The 13,543-nt window shown below is 42.9% G+C and overlaps 1 protein-coding gene across 1 annotated transcript in view; it reads right to left on the minus strand.

The window, feature by feature from the left end:
• PCSK5 (proprotein convertase subtilisin/kexin type 5) overlaps positions 1–13,543 on the minus strand; it is a 371,370-nt gene that overhangs the window by 14,205 nt on the left and 343,622 nt on the right. The gene's annotated exons all lie outside the window — the stretch shown is intronic.

The following is a 13,543-nucleotide window of genomic DNA, read 5'->3' on the forward strand; positions in this document are numbered from 1 at the left end:
ATCCAATCCCCCGGAGTGTGGTACTATGTGCAGACGCATGTATCTAATCCTTCGGCACGTGGAATTGTGTGCAGACGCATGCATCTAATCCTTCAGTGTGTGGAACTGTGTGCAGAAGCGCGTATTTAATTCTCTGGTTTGTGGGACTGTGTGCAGATGCATGTATCTAATCCTATAGCGTGTGATACTGTGTGCTGTACTGTGTATCTATTCCTCTGATGCATGTATCTCAGTTTAGATATCAGTGTTGTATTGTGCATGTGGAGTGACCATGTGTATTGCAGTTGGAATATGAATGAACGACTTAGAGGTTTGTATTGACTAAGGGGGGGGGGGGGCATTGTGTTTGGAATGCTGTATCTCAGCAACGGTACGTCCAAGCACATTGGAGTCTCATCTTAAACCTTCCTGGATACCTGAAGTGTCTCTGTACCAAATTTGGTGAAGATCGGTCCAGTCGTTTGGTTTGCATTAGAGAACAGACAGATAGACAGACAGACAGACAGACAAGAATTCATTTTTATAATATAGAAAGATACAACATAGCACATAAAAAATTATCAAAATAAGATTATTTGACCATAATTCTCCATGAAAAAAAATTAATGCCACTATCTCTGACACTCGCTCACTCTTTGACAAGGTTTGGAAACCCTGTATTGATAGGTCCAACCTCCCATGTCTGCCATACTGGCTGCAGCTAGGGTTGGGTTATTGCTGTGACCATACTCCATTTCTGAGGCAGGATCCCACTTCCACCATACCCCTTGATTCACGCACCATGGCACTATTATTTCTCCCCCCTTCCATTCTACAGGCAGGATTACTTTGGACTTTTACTCAAAAAGATTCCGCTATAGCTAATAATTGTTCCACACAAAAAAATAAGCATATACGCCAAAGAAAGAACTGAGCATGGAACAAATTCCTTTGGACTTTTCTCTGTCCCCTTGCCTTGTGTTTAGTTTGCTCTATATTTTTGCATTGTTCTCATGATTATTACCATGTCCGTACCAGTATTGTGTTACTGTCCTTAGTCAATAAATATTGTTGTAACTAAAAGATTATTTTCCATTGGCAAAACACAGAATAGAATCCAGCAGTAATGCCTAATACAAATAACAAACATATCAAGATACATTTTCTGAGGTCACCCTTCGGACATGTTAGAAGCCTAGATACAGTACATGTTTGTATTCAGGCTATATAACTTTATACACTCCAGTCAAATGATGTACCTACATCGGCCTGTGCAACGTGTGGTGGAAGTGAGCACTGTATAACACTACTATGAGCAGTGTATGACAATAATGGGGTATTGCTTGGTATTAATGGTTTGGGTATAGAAATTACTGATGTGTTAACCATCATGGGCATGACAACCATGGGGCCCCATAGAAAAACTTGTATGGAGCCCCACTCTATTATAACCAAGCTCATAACATGAAAAAGGTATGATTGTTTTGGTCTGCTTTATCATAGTACAGGAATAATACACACAGTGAAGTTACAGTACAGGGGTAATAAACACAGTAATGTCAGGATAAGAGCAGATTCAGTTTTTCGCACCTCCTTCCATTGTCCATAGTCATAATTAAGTGCACATATGTTGTAGCATGTCACATATATGTCTCGTAACGTGGAAGTGAAAGATTTATGAAATTAATGAGAAAAATGAAAGATCAAATTTATCTTAACCACTTCAGTACCGGGCCAATTTGTGCTCCAGGAACAGACACATTTTAGGTTTATTTTGTATGTGCAGTTTTGAGGTCTGTAACATTTTTCTCGTATGTCTCAGTCAACTAATTTTTGCGTCTTTTTTCGGGGACACATAGAGCTTTATTTTTATGTTGTTTTTATTTTCAAATGTGTTTTAATTTTTTTTGCATTCAGGAAAATATAAACAAAATAGGAGGGAAATTGTGTCTGGTTTTCAATTTTTTTATTTTTTTTATTTAATAACACAAAGTGTCACAAAAACTTTATAATATAGTTTTTCTTCTCTGTTAGGGTAACTTTTATTTTGTATGGTGTCATCGGGGGTGGGGTTATAACCTTTAATAACGGCGTTTTATTAGCGTATTATTTTTTTATTATTATTATTTTATGTACTTTTTTTTAAAAAAAACTTTTTTATTATATTTTTATTTTAATTTTTTTTTCAGATTGTGTCCCCATAAGGTGATAAGAGACCTTTGGGGACATCTGATCTCTTTTTTTTTTTGTATTGGAGGCTGATTTCCCCTATAACTGAGGCTGGTACATTTAGCCTCAGTTGCAGGAGAAATACAGCCTCCTGCACACTGTATATGCAGTATACAGAGCTCATCTGGGTCCTGTAGGACCCAGCAGCTCTTGCAAAAGACGCTGCTCCTGGCGGATCACGTGACTGCCGGGTCAGAGGGCGGCTGAATTATGGCAGCGTCCATAGCTGTGTATACAGCGCTTATTGAGCGCTGTATACACAGCAATCGAGAAGGCAGGGGAGGTAATAAATCTTCCCTGCCATCTCTGTGGGAGCTCCGGCTGAAGTTACAGCCGGCTCCCAGCTTCAGTAGCTGCACGATCTCTGTGCAGCTACTGTGTTCTGACTGGACGTACCGGTATGTCCTGTCAGAACTAGGCAACCACTTCCCGGACGTATATACTCTATGGGCGGTACGGAAGTGGTTAAAGAGGGCCTGTTTTATATACTGCTAGAAAGCAACAACACACTGTTGGCTTTTCAGTTATGCAGCCCTTGTTGTGGAGATATTAGCACTGATATCTCCCCACTGTCAGAAGGGTGGGAATGCTCACTTGGCTGTACTCCAACATAGTCTTGTGCTGTCAGAAAGGGGTGTTTCTTACAGTTCAGTGTCATCGCTGATGTGTGCGGCTATGGCGGCTGCTCATGCCTGAGTGGCCGCCATGTTTAAGAACCTGACATCAGCCATAATACTAGGCTTTAATTAGATTACAAAATGTCAGAAGTTAAAGGGGTTCTATCATTGGGAAAATTCATTTTTAACTAAACACATACTTGCATAGCCTTTAGAAATGCTATTCCACACCTATCTTTTATATGTAAATTGCCTCAGTGGTTTATGAATAAGTCCATTTTTATTCATATGCTAGTTAGCTTCCAGCCAGCACAGGAAGTTCCCAGAAGCCTCCTCTCTGCTATTCTATCATGTGTGTGTGCAAACAGGAAGTCAGCAGCAGCCTGTGCTGTATTCATACATAGGAAAGAATAAGAAGAGGGTGCACAATGAGACTTCCTGGGTGCACCAAGAGGCTAATTAGCATATGAATAAAAACAGGCTCATTCAAAAACCACTGAGGCAATTTACATACAAAAGGTAGGTGTGGAATAACTTTTCTAAAGGCTATGCAAGGATGTGCTTATCAAAAATGACTTTTGCCAATGATAGAGCCTCTTTAAGAGCACAACAAATTTGTAGTACTGAAGAAGAAATCTAAATAAATTAAAAAACAATGATAGAGAAATTGTGCACACAGCCCCTACATAGTCACATTCAGTAAGAGGCAGAAACAGCTCCCAATACAGAAGCAAGGGGGAAGAGTGAAAAAATGCAGGATTTCACAGAAAGGAGCCAAAATTTGTGAATAATGTCTGTTGCCAATGTATACGACCATGAATGCAGATACTTTCAATGGCCTGAGACTTGTCCGAAAATTCAGCCATGGTTTCTTAATTATGGCCGAGTTATCAGACAGAGTCAGTGCATTTATATGAAGACAACCTGTCCACAATAATGAAATAATGGCTGGATTTCAGAGTATAGAAAGTTCCTGCATTCATGGTCATATCCACTGGCAACTGATCAAGACATCACATTGTCACCACCGGGATGGTTTGAGGAAATCTTTAAAGCTCATTATGTATATTATTTAACTTTTAATTATCTACAAATATAAATATGGAAATAAACCTTTAATACAAGTTTGCCAACAAAGAACAATGTAATGGGCAGTTAAACCAGTAAATTACACAACTAGCAATGGATTAGGATGGCATGTGCGTGCAAGTATATTTCAATTAAATAGTATATGCTGTTCCAAAAGAATTAAAGACACAAGAGATATGAGTCATAAAGCTGCGGGAGGCATTTCAGAGACATGAGAATGTTTTGTAATGCTTCCAAGAATTTGTTTTCTCTCTGAGCACAGGGTCACCTTGTGCTAAAAAGGCAGATATAATTCCAAGGCCAATTTATCAAAATCAAAAATGTGACCTTTGTAGATCAGTCTACACAAATGTAGTTGTAAAGGCTAGGCACAGATGTACAGCTGTAGATAAGCAAATCAGTAGGTTACAATGTCTGATGTTATGGCTTCCCTATTGTATCTGTAATGAACACTTTCAACACAGACACGCTAGAGAAGACAGTTTCTCCTTTTTGGGTACCTGTGGACATTCTGTGTCTATGCCTTTTTCAGCAATATATTTTTAAATGGCTACCATGAGCACAGGGAGAGACTACACAGTAAATCCTTATGCATAGCATATTTCAGTCTGTTATGTGCAACTATAGGTCCACAATTGCGGATAATATACGGGCACATTCTTTAATATGGCCCCATATACACAACTGTAGGTTTTGAAGTTGTGTGGGTCATAGACAAGAGTCGCAAAATATGGAGTAGGTCCCATACTTGTCCATTATTACACCTCTGCCCATTCATTATGGGTCAGTGAAAATAACACATGGCACACAAATACCAATATGCCGTGCGCCATCTATTACGTTTTCACCGATCCGTATACTGCATATTTTTGTGCAAGGGGCCTAAGTGCTGAGGTAGCCTTGATATAGAATTACAGCTTGTTAGGCCATTACATGTTAATGTTTGGTATTTGTGAAAATTATTTGAAGACTTGACGAACCACTTAAAAATTCTGGGTATTGATTCCACTAAACTCTATGAAAAAATACTGATGTGGATTTTTTCAACACAGGTCCATGCACATATATAGTAAATGATAATTATTAACTATTTTTGTTGGTATGGGTGATCATTAGAGATGAGCGAACACCGATCCGAACAGCACGCTCCCATAGAAATGAATGCGGCCGGCCGCTTAACCCCCCACGTGCCGGCCGCTTCCATTCATTTCTATGGGAGCGTGCTGTCAGCGTGCTGTTCGGAACGGCTGTTCCAAACAGTGTTCGCTCATCTCTAGTGATAATTCCATATTTTTGTAAAACTTTCTTTAAATTTCATTTTTTGGTCCAAAAAAGGACCAAAATTTATCAGCAACAGAAAGTTTGTGTCAGGAGAAAATCTAATAATTCTAAAGTTATTCTGATATGTTATAGTTGAGAAATAGGGGTTGAACCTTAAGGTCCAAACTAAGATGTGTCACTTAAAGGGGTTGTCCAGGCAAAAATGGACAACCCTTTTAATGTTTTAATCAGCTCAGGGCAGTGAAAAAAAATATAAAAAATGCATACTCACCTGTCCCGTTGCTCTGGTGTCCTCCCATGCCTCCCAGTTCATCTGCTCCAGTGGGGCTCTTCCAGAGTTGTTCTAAAGCCGCTGATTGGCTTCAGTGGTCATGTGACAGCTGAGGTCAATAAGTGGCCTCAGCACGCCTCAGGAAGAGGACCTTTGATGTCACAGGTAGTGACATTCAGACCCTTTGCTGATTTGCCTCAGCGGTCACTTGACTACTGAGGACCGACTTGAGCAGGAGGTGTGGGAGGACACCGGAGCATGCTTTTTTTTTTTTTTTTTCAGATATTTTCACTGCCCCCAACTGATTTAAATGTTAAAAGGTTTGTCCCTTTTTGCCTGGACAACTTCTTTAAGAGGTGACTGTGAAGTTGATTGCTTTATTTATCTATAGTCTCAAAAAATGCTTTAAGGTCGGGACCCCACGGGATAGAAATGCAGTGGTTTGTCTGTGGCGGAAATGCCGTGGAAAAATTGCAGCGTTTTACAGTAATGGCAAAGTGGATAAGATTCTAGCAAATCCCATGTCCGCGGTGCGGACACGTTGCGATTTCTGAAACGGAAACGGTTTCGAAAATCGCAGCATGTCAATTATATCTATGGAAACGCCGGCAGTGTCCCCATAGATATAATTGTAACAGGAAGTCTGCAGAGGAAAACTCAGCGAACTTTCTGTCTAAAGCGCTGCGGGAAGAACCATGATGCGTCGCCGCCGTGGTTTTTTACCCCAGTGCTTTATTGCTATGGGACGTCCTGTGGAGCCTTAGGCTGAGACCCCATGTTGTGGAAATTCAGCTTTTTTGTCACAGATTTTCCTGCGTTTTGTTGAGCCAAAGCCAAGAAAAGCTACAAAACAAATTAGAAAAAAAAAATATAGGAATTGCTTCTACTTTCTGCTCAATCCATTCCTAGCTTTAGCTCAAAGAAACTCAGCAAAATCTGTGACAAAAAAGCTGTGTTTCTGCAATGTGGGGCGTCAGCCTTAAGGAGTTACAAAGGTTGTCTCTCCACAAGCATCTCCTGTAGTTAGCTTTAATATTTGAAAATGTTAAAGGGTTTTTCCAGTTATTTCGTGTTACCCCCTCAGTGATCATAACAATAAGGTCCCTTGTATCCCCAAGCCCTCTATTTTGGGCTGTGTAACTTCCCTTTTTAGCGTAAAAATGTAGCGGCCATGTCCTTTTTTGTGACATGTCCAACACACCGTGTTTATATTGCATAGAAAATAATAGAGAGCCACTTGGGTCCAGGAGATTTGCCAGCTGTTCCAGGAGTCTGAGAGGTCTCCTTTTATTTCAGGAGCTTCCTGGACATTCCAGGAGAGTTAGCAAGTATGTTCTATGTGACTGCTGGAGATAGCTGTAAGGCGCTATAGAAAATAAGTGGATCGCTTTTTGGACCAGTTGCTTTATTTTATACATGAAAATGGGACCTCATTCACATGACTGACAGGGAGGTCCCACAAGTTGGACCGCTACCAATCAGAAAGTTTCCCTTTACTATGGATAAGGGTTACTTGAAACAATCAGTTACGCTAGGTTCACACTAGCGTTTGGGTCTCCGTTCTGAGCTTTCCGTCTTCTGCCGGCAGAAGACGGAAAGCTGTCAGAGCGGGTCCAGCGTGAGCATTTTATGCTCACCGCCACGAAACCGTTTTTTTTAAAACCGGACATAGAAAACTGCATGTCCGATTTTAAAAAATCCGTTTTCGCGGCGCAGAGCATAAAACGCTCACCGCCACTCACAGCCGGACATCTTTCAAACCCATTCAAATGAATGGATATGAAAGAGTCCTGCAGGTTTCCGTCTCCTGCCTCTGTTTTGTGCAGGAAACGGAAACCTTCAGACCGGGCGCAGATGTGAACGGGCCCTTATTTGTCAGTACATATCAGTGAAGCATCAGTGCATTGTAAAGTGCATGTGTGTACTCTCTCAGCCCTGTCCATAATGTGTGTGCATAGCTTTTCATTTTATAATGGACTTTATTTACTGGAACTGAAATTCCCCTTCAAGAAGTATATAGATAAATTTACTGTATTATCAGCTGCTTTTACATTAGATGTGGCGCAGTTTTCATCCTTATACCTGGAAAACCAGTTCACTGCGCTTCCCAGCATGTATATCATTATGTCAGCATTCATGAACGTTGTTTGTTGGATTAAAAAGTGAAATTAAGCAAAGCAATACATACCGTATAACTATAGTTACTGGATAACCATGCAGTTAAAAAAAAAAAACTACAAGTAAAATAGTGACTATATACAGTAAAATATTAAAGCATCACATTAAAACAAAGTAATTCGCTTTCATTCTGCGTTCCTCTAGGATATCTTTGAAAAGTAATTCAATTCATAAAGTGATCCTCATATATTCAATTCTATTTCCAACATTTGTTTCTTGGAAAGTTGATGCTTATGGCTAACAGTGAATGAAAACCCACAAATAAGTGTTAGGCTGTATTCACACAGAGTAACGCCAGCCAGTTTTTGTTTGCTTTTTGCACATAGCGCCGCGTTAACGTGAATACAGCCTTAGACTGGTTAGAATATTATATAAGACCAATTTAAAAAAAATGATTTTACAGAAATGTTGGCTCACTGAAAAGTATGTACAGTATATGCCACTTAATACTCGTCCAGGCTCCTTTTACACAAATTAATGTATAAGTGAGGCGTGGCATGGGGGTGATATGGAAGCCCAGGTTGCTTTGAAAGTGGTCTGCAGCTCATGGAAGATGTAAAATGAGAAAACCACATAGGAACAGCAGTAAACTTCGTATTCACATGATTACAGGTCAGTAGTCCTCGATAATGTTTTATATCCTGCTGCTGAGTGAGAAAAAATTATTGAGTAGAGCCTACTTTTGATGTGGAGTGTATGAGAGTCAGGGGAATTGCTTTAGGGCCCCTTCACACGGTGTAGCGCGTTGCTCCTTCAGACACGTATCCGAGAGCGGCGCTTCAAAACAGAGCCCATTAATTTCAATGAGTGCCGATATACGCGCGCTACCCATTGAACTCAATCGGAGGCTTTTTTACCTATTGATTTCAATGGGTAGCGCGCGTATATCGGCACCCATTGAAATCAATGGCCTCTGTTTTGAAGCGCCGCGCTCGGACATGTGTATACATGTCTAAAGGAGTGGCACGCTATGCCGCGTGAAGGCACCCTTAGTAATAGTAATCACAATTAGGCCCTAATGCCTCAGGTAGCTCAAAGGCCTTTCTAGACACCAGTATTATAGATAGCACATAGTAAGTGGGGCCCCATTACATATTTTGCATTGGAGCACATCAGCTTCCAGTTATGCCTCTGACGGTAGGCCTCATAGCAGCTAATTTCCACCCACCAAACAACTGAGTTTATAGACAAAGCATACAGAGAGGAAAACTGCTAAAATGCACAATATAACTTGTGGGGAATCGCTCAGGTAGATGCTTGTAGCAGTGCAGGAAACAGGGACACAGACACTGGATTGCACACAAGTTCAGACTTTATTCACTTGTAATGCATACACTGCTTTTGCAAAGGCACAGAATAAACAAAACAGAACCCTTCTCGGCTGAGAAAACTACCTTAAACGTAAGGAAACTTTTCCCTGACTATAAAGGAGACTGGCTACCAGTCTCCCACCTTGGCAACAACAACGGGTGGCACAGTACCTGCTTTGGAGGTCCGGTCTGGACAGTTCAACTCTGTCAGTGTGGTGCCACACTGCTAGTCTTCACACTCAGACTGTTATTAGGGCCTGATTAGTCAGCTGACCTCCCTGGTGTGAGTCTTTACCAAACACCCTTTAGGTGCCTGGCTGGAATATACCTGTCTTCCCAGACTACACCCTTCACTCTCTCACAAGCTATAAAATGTCCAGACATAATGGTGGGAATTCACCTCTTTAACTGTGCCATAAAACTGGCATACATGTGGCACATCTTTGACACATGGCCATGTTTGCAGCGAAGATGAGCCACATTGTTCTTTTTAAGAAAGTGGGCAAACAGGATGAGGATCAAGGCAGATTGGGGATGGCTCAGCTTGTCATGTTTACTATAACTCACGCCAGAAAACTGAGTTATAGTCCTTTACTGATTTCACAGAACCTGCTATACTGTGCCCAGGGGTGAACCTACCCCTTTCGCCGCCCAAGGTGAACTACAGAAAGCCCCCCCCCCGGAGGAGGGGGCGGAGCTGGGGCGTGACGACTTGAAGAAGGCGGGGCTTAGCGTTGCCGCCCCTTGGAGGGGGCTGGGCTTAGCGCCGTTCGCGGGCAGAGGGCAGGCACAGAGAGGACCTGCTCTCTGCCTGAGCGTGAGGGGAGGCTGCTGGAGCAGCGCTGCTCCAGTGGCCTCCCCAAACCACCGCTCGGTGCTAAGCCAGTCCAGGGCAGCTTGTCCTGGACTGGCTTAGGTAAGCAAAAATGCCGCCCTCCCTGGGGCCCTGGCATAGTGCTGCCTGAAGCGATCGCTTCAGGTTGCCTCATGGGAGGTGCGGCGCTGACTGTGCCAGAGATATTAAGAAGCTGGATACTCTTAATAATTATGGAACATTTTGTGCAGTAGGGGATGGATTAAGACTAGAGTAGGAAAGAACATACTTAAAGGGTACTAAGTTTTCATGAAAAGTTGAAATATGTGCAGGCACAGCATCCCAGATGAACACTGCTAATATTTTCTTTTATTTTGTGTGCCTCTGGTTATATAAATGTATGCTTTTGTATGCTTGCAGCTTCCCTTTTTGTGTAACCCATGAGGTTTGTCCCCACTGTTGGTTACCCCTTCATCTGTTCAGGCTTGGTATAACCCTGGCTAATCACAGGCCAGTCGGTAGGGCTTGGAGACTCTAGGTCTCCAGAGAACTGTTAGAGCCTCAGTTGTACTACAGTGTGTGCTGGCACTGACCACTCTGCTTCTGGCAAGCTCTGAGACAGGGAATATTTATGTGTCATCTCACAAGAGACTGGGTGTCAGCCTAAAGAGAAGGATAGGAGTATGTTTCCTAAGAAATTGCATACCGGCACCCATTTGTCAGTCAGGTATTTGGGTCCCTGGACTTTCTTGTATTCAGCAACCAGAATCTATTACTGTGGGGGGCAAAGTTTATTACTTTTTTGGAGTGGGGTAAAGGGACCCCAACACTAGTCTGGGCATCCCTCATAAAGCCTGGGTGTAGCCAACAAGTCGGAGACTACTTCCCCATCAGAAAGCTGCATAAGTTGAGAGTTATTTTGTTCTCAGAGTAAAGTTAATTTTGGTTAAAATAATTTGCAGTACCGCTTCCTGAGTCGTTCCTTTGCTTACTGTCAGGGTCTTTGCCTCTTCAACTAGAAGCACCCCAGTAGAACAACTACCACCGCTATCAGGTACCACGCAAGACCCCTCATCAGTGCCAATTCTGGGAGTTCGGCTGGAAGAGTTTGGTAGAGTGTATTCAGCCTACACTGTGACATCACCACTCTCACTACTACTCCCATCAGAAACAGCTAAGACAATTGATCAGAGAAGGGAAAGCCAACTACAGGTGGAAGATGGAACTACAGATGGGGGAGGGTAGAATCTCGGAGGTGTGGGATAGCCTTAAGGCTATATCAGGACACAAGCAAAAGACAGGGCATCGAACAGCAAGGGACAGGAAGTGGCTTAACGAGCTTAATCTATTCTTCAATAGATTCGACTCCAAGTCAATGCTCTCTCCACCAGCATGTCAGTCAACCCCCCTCCCCTCACACACCAAGACCCAACCCCCAGCGATCTGCAGACAACTGCAATCTGACTATCTGATCCTGCAGGAGTCTCTGGTGTGTCGGGAAATGAAGAAGATTAAAGCAGACAAAGCTGGAGGACCTGATGGTATAAGCGCAAGAGTTCTTAAAATGTGCAGTAACCAGGTAGGTGGCATTATTACGCACATGTACAATATGAGTCTAAAGCTAGGAGTGGTACCTCGACTGTGGAAAACATCTTGCGTGGTACCAGTCCCAAAGAAACCCAACCCGATGGGCTACAATGACTACCGACCTGTAGCACTGACATCCCACCTGATGAAGGTCCTAGAGAGACTGGTCCTGACACACTTACGCCCCCTAGTGAGCTCCGCTCTGGACCCCCTCCAGTTTGCTTACCGGTCGGGCATTGGGGTAGATGACGCCATCATCCACCTTCTTCACAGAGCTCTTTCTCACCTAGAGAAACCCGGGAACACTGTGAGAATAATGTTCTTTGACTTCTCCAGTGCTTTCAACACCATTCAGCCAGGGCTACTGAGGGAGAAGCTGAACCTTGGTGGTGTGGACCACCACCTGTCCAACTGGATACTAGACTACCTGACAAACCGCCCTCAGTATATGAGAGCCCAAGACGGTGTGTCTGACACTGTGATCTGTAGTACGGGGGCACCACAAGGTACAGTTCTTGCCCCATTTCTCTTCACACTGTACACTGCTGACTTTAGGCACAACTCATCCAGTTGTTACTTACAGAAGTGCTCCGATGACTCTGCTATAGTAGGCCTTATCACTGATGGCGATGATAGGGAATACAGAGACTTAAACCAGGATTTTGTTGAATGGTGCCAGCAGAACCAGCTCAGGATTAATGCTGGGAAGACCAAGGAGATGGTGGTGGTAGTAAACGGAGAGGTACTCCGACCCCAGTGGAGATCCAAGGAACATGTATTGAGATAGTCAGGGCCTATAAGTATCTGGGCGTGATCCTCAACAATAAACTAGACTGGACTGATCACCTGGAGGCGCTGCACAGAAAGGGTCACAGCAGACTCTACCTGCTCAGGAGGCTGAGGGCCTTCGGAGTCCAGGGGACACTTCTTAGGGCCTTCTTCAACTCTGTGGTTGCTTCAGCTATCTTTTTCGATGTGGCCTGCTGGGGGAGCAGTATATCAACCAGGGACAGAAATAGACTTGGCAGGCTGATCAGGAGGGCCAGCTCTGTCCTGGGGAGCCCCTTGGACCCAGTACAGGTGGTGGGTGACAGAAGGATACTGTTTGTGGTGACCTCCATGCGGGAGAACAACTCCCACCCCATGTATGGGACCCTGATGGGACTTGGCAGCACTGTAAGTGACCGTCTGCTTCACCCCAAGTGTGAGAAGGCGCGCTATCGCAGGTCCTTCCTTCCAACCGCGACCAAGCTGTATAATCTACATCAAACCAAGCGTAGATCACTCCGCGCAGAGAACTAATGATTATGACAATGACCATGAGGTCTTCCTCTTTCTCTTCTGTTTTTCCTTAGCTGCTATGGACTCCTAGTATATCTTCTCTTCTCAGCATATGTGTGTCTACCTCTGTATTATATTACTGTGTATTATCCTGTATCTGTAATACTAGGCTGCTTTAACATGCTGAAATTTCCCCAATGTGGGACTATTAAAGGATTTTCTTATCTTATCATCCGGTTCCCTCCATTGGGTTGCGGCACAGAGTCTTGGTGGAGAGTCTGTTCTATAACTGTATAAACCTACATACATGATGTCCTATCAGTTTTTCTGCTGCTAGTATCCTCATTATGGCTGCAGCACAGTTTACATTTCTCTCTTAGATAGGGAAAGTGTACAGTAAGGAGCAGTTTGCTACCTCTCATATCCATTATTGATACTGTTCTGTTATAATGCCAGAAGTAACTGTACAATAGCAAACATATAGGTGACAAAAGCTCAAGTGATCATAAAACAGTAAATACAACATACATATATGCAGTCAAGCAAGTAAAAAGAAACAATTTATGAGCACAGCCAGTAAAACACTTGCAGTCTAAGAATTATATCACATCTGTAATTACACAGGTTGCCAAAGTAGACAAAAGTATGTAGAATACTTTTTTCTTACATTGTAAACTGTGAGAATTTGCGATCCTTTGCACAAAGCAATAGTTTGCAGACATGTGTGAAGACTGGTGAGAATCAACCCCTCCCATCTGCATTCATTGTGTGAAGAGCAAAAAGAACCTCATCCGCCACTCACTGTGATTATGTCTTACTTAAAGAGGACCTTTCATCAAATCGGGCACATGAAGTTCTATATACTGTTGGAAAGCTGACAGTGCACTGAATTCAGCGCACTGTCGGC

This window comes from Leptodactylus fuscus, chromosome 1 (assembly GCF_031893055.1).
Source record: "Leptodactylus fuscus isolate aLepFus1 chromosome 1, aLepFus1.hap2, whole genome shotgun sequence".
Taxonomy (NCBI): Eukaryota; Metazoa; Chordata; class Amphibia; order Anura; family Leptodactylidae; genus Leptodactylus; species Leptodactylus fuscus.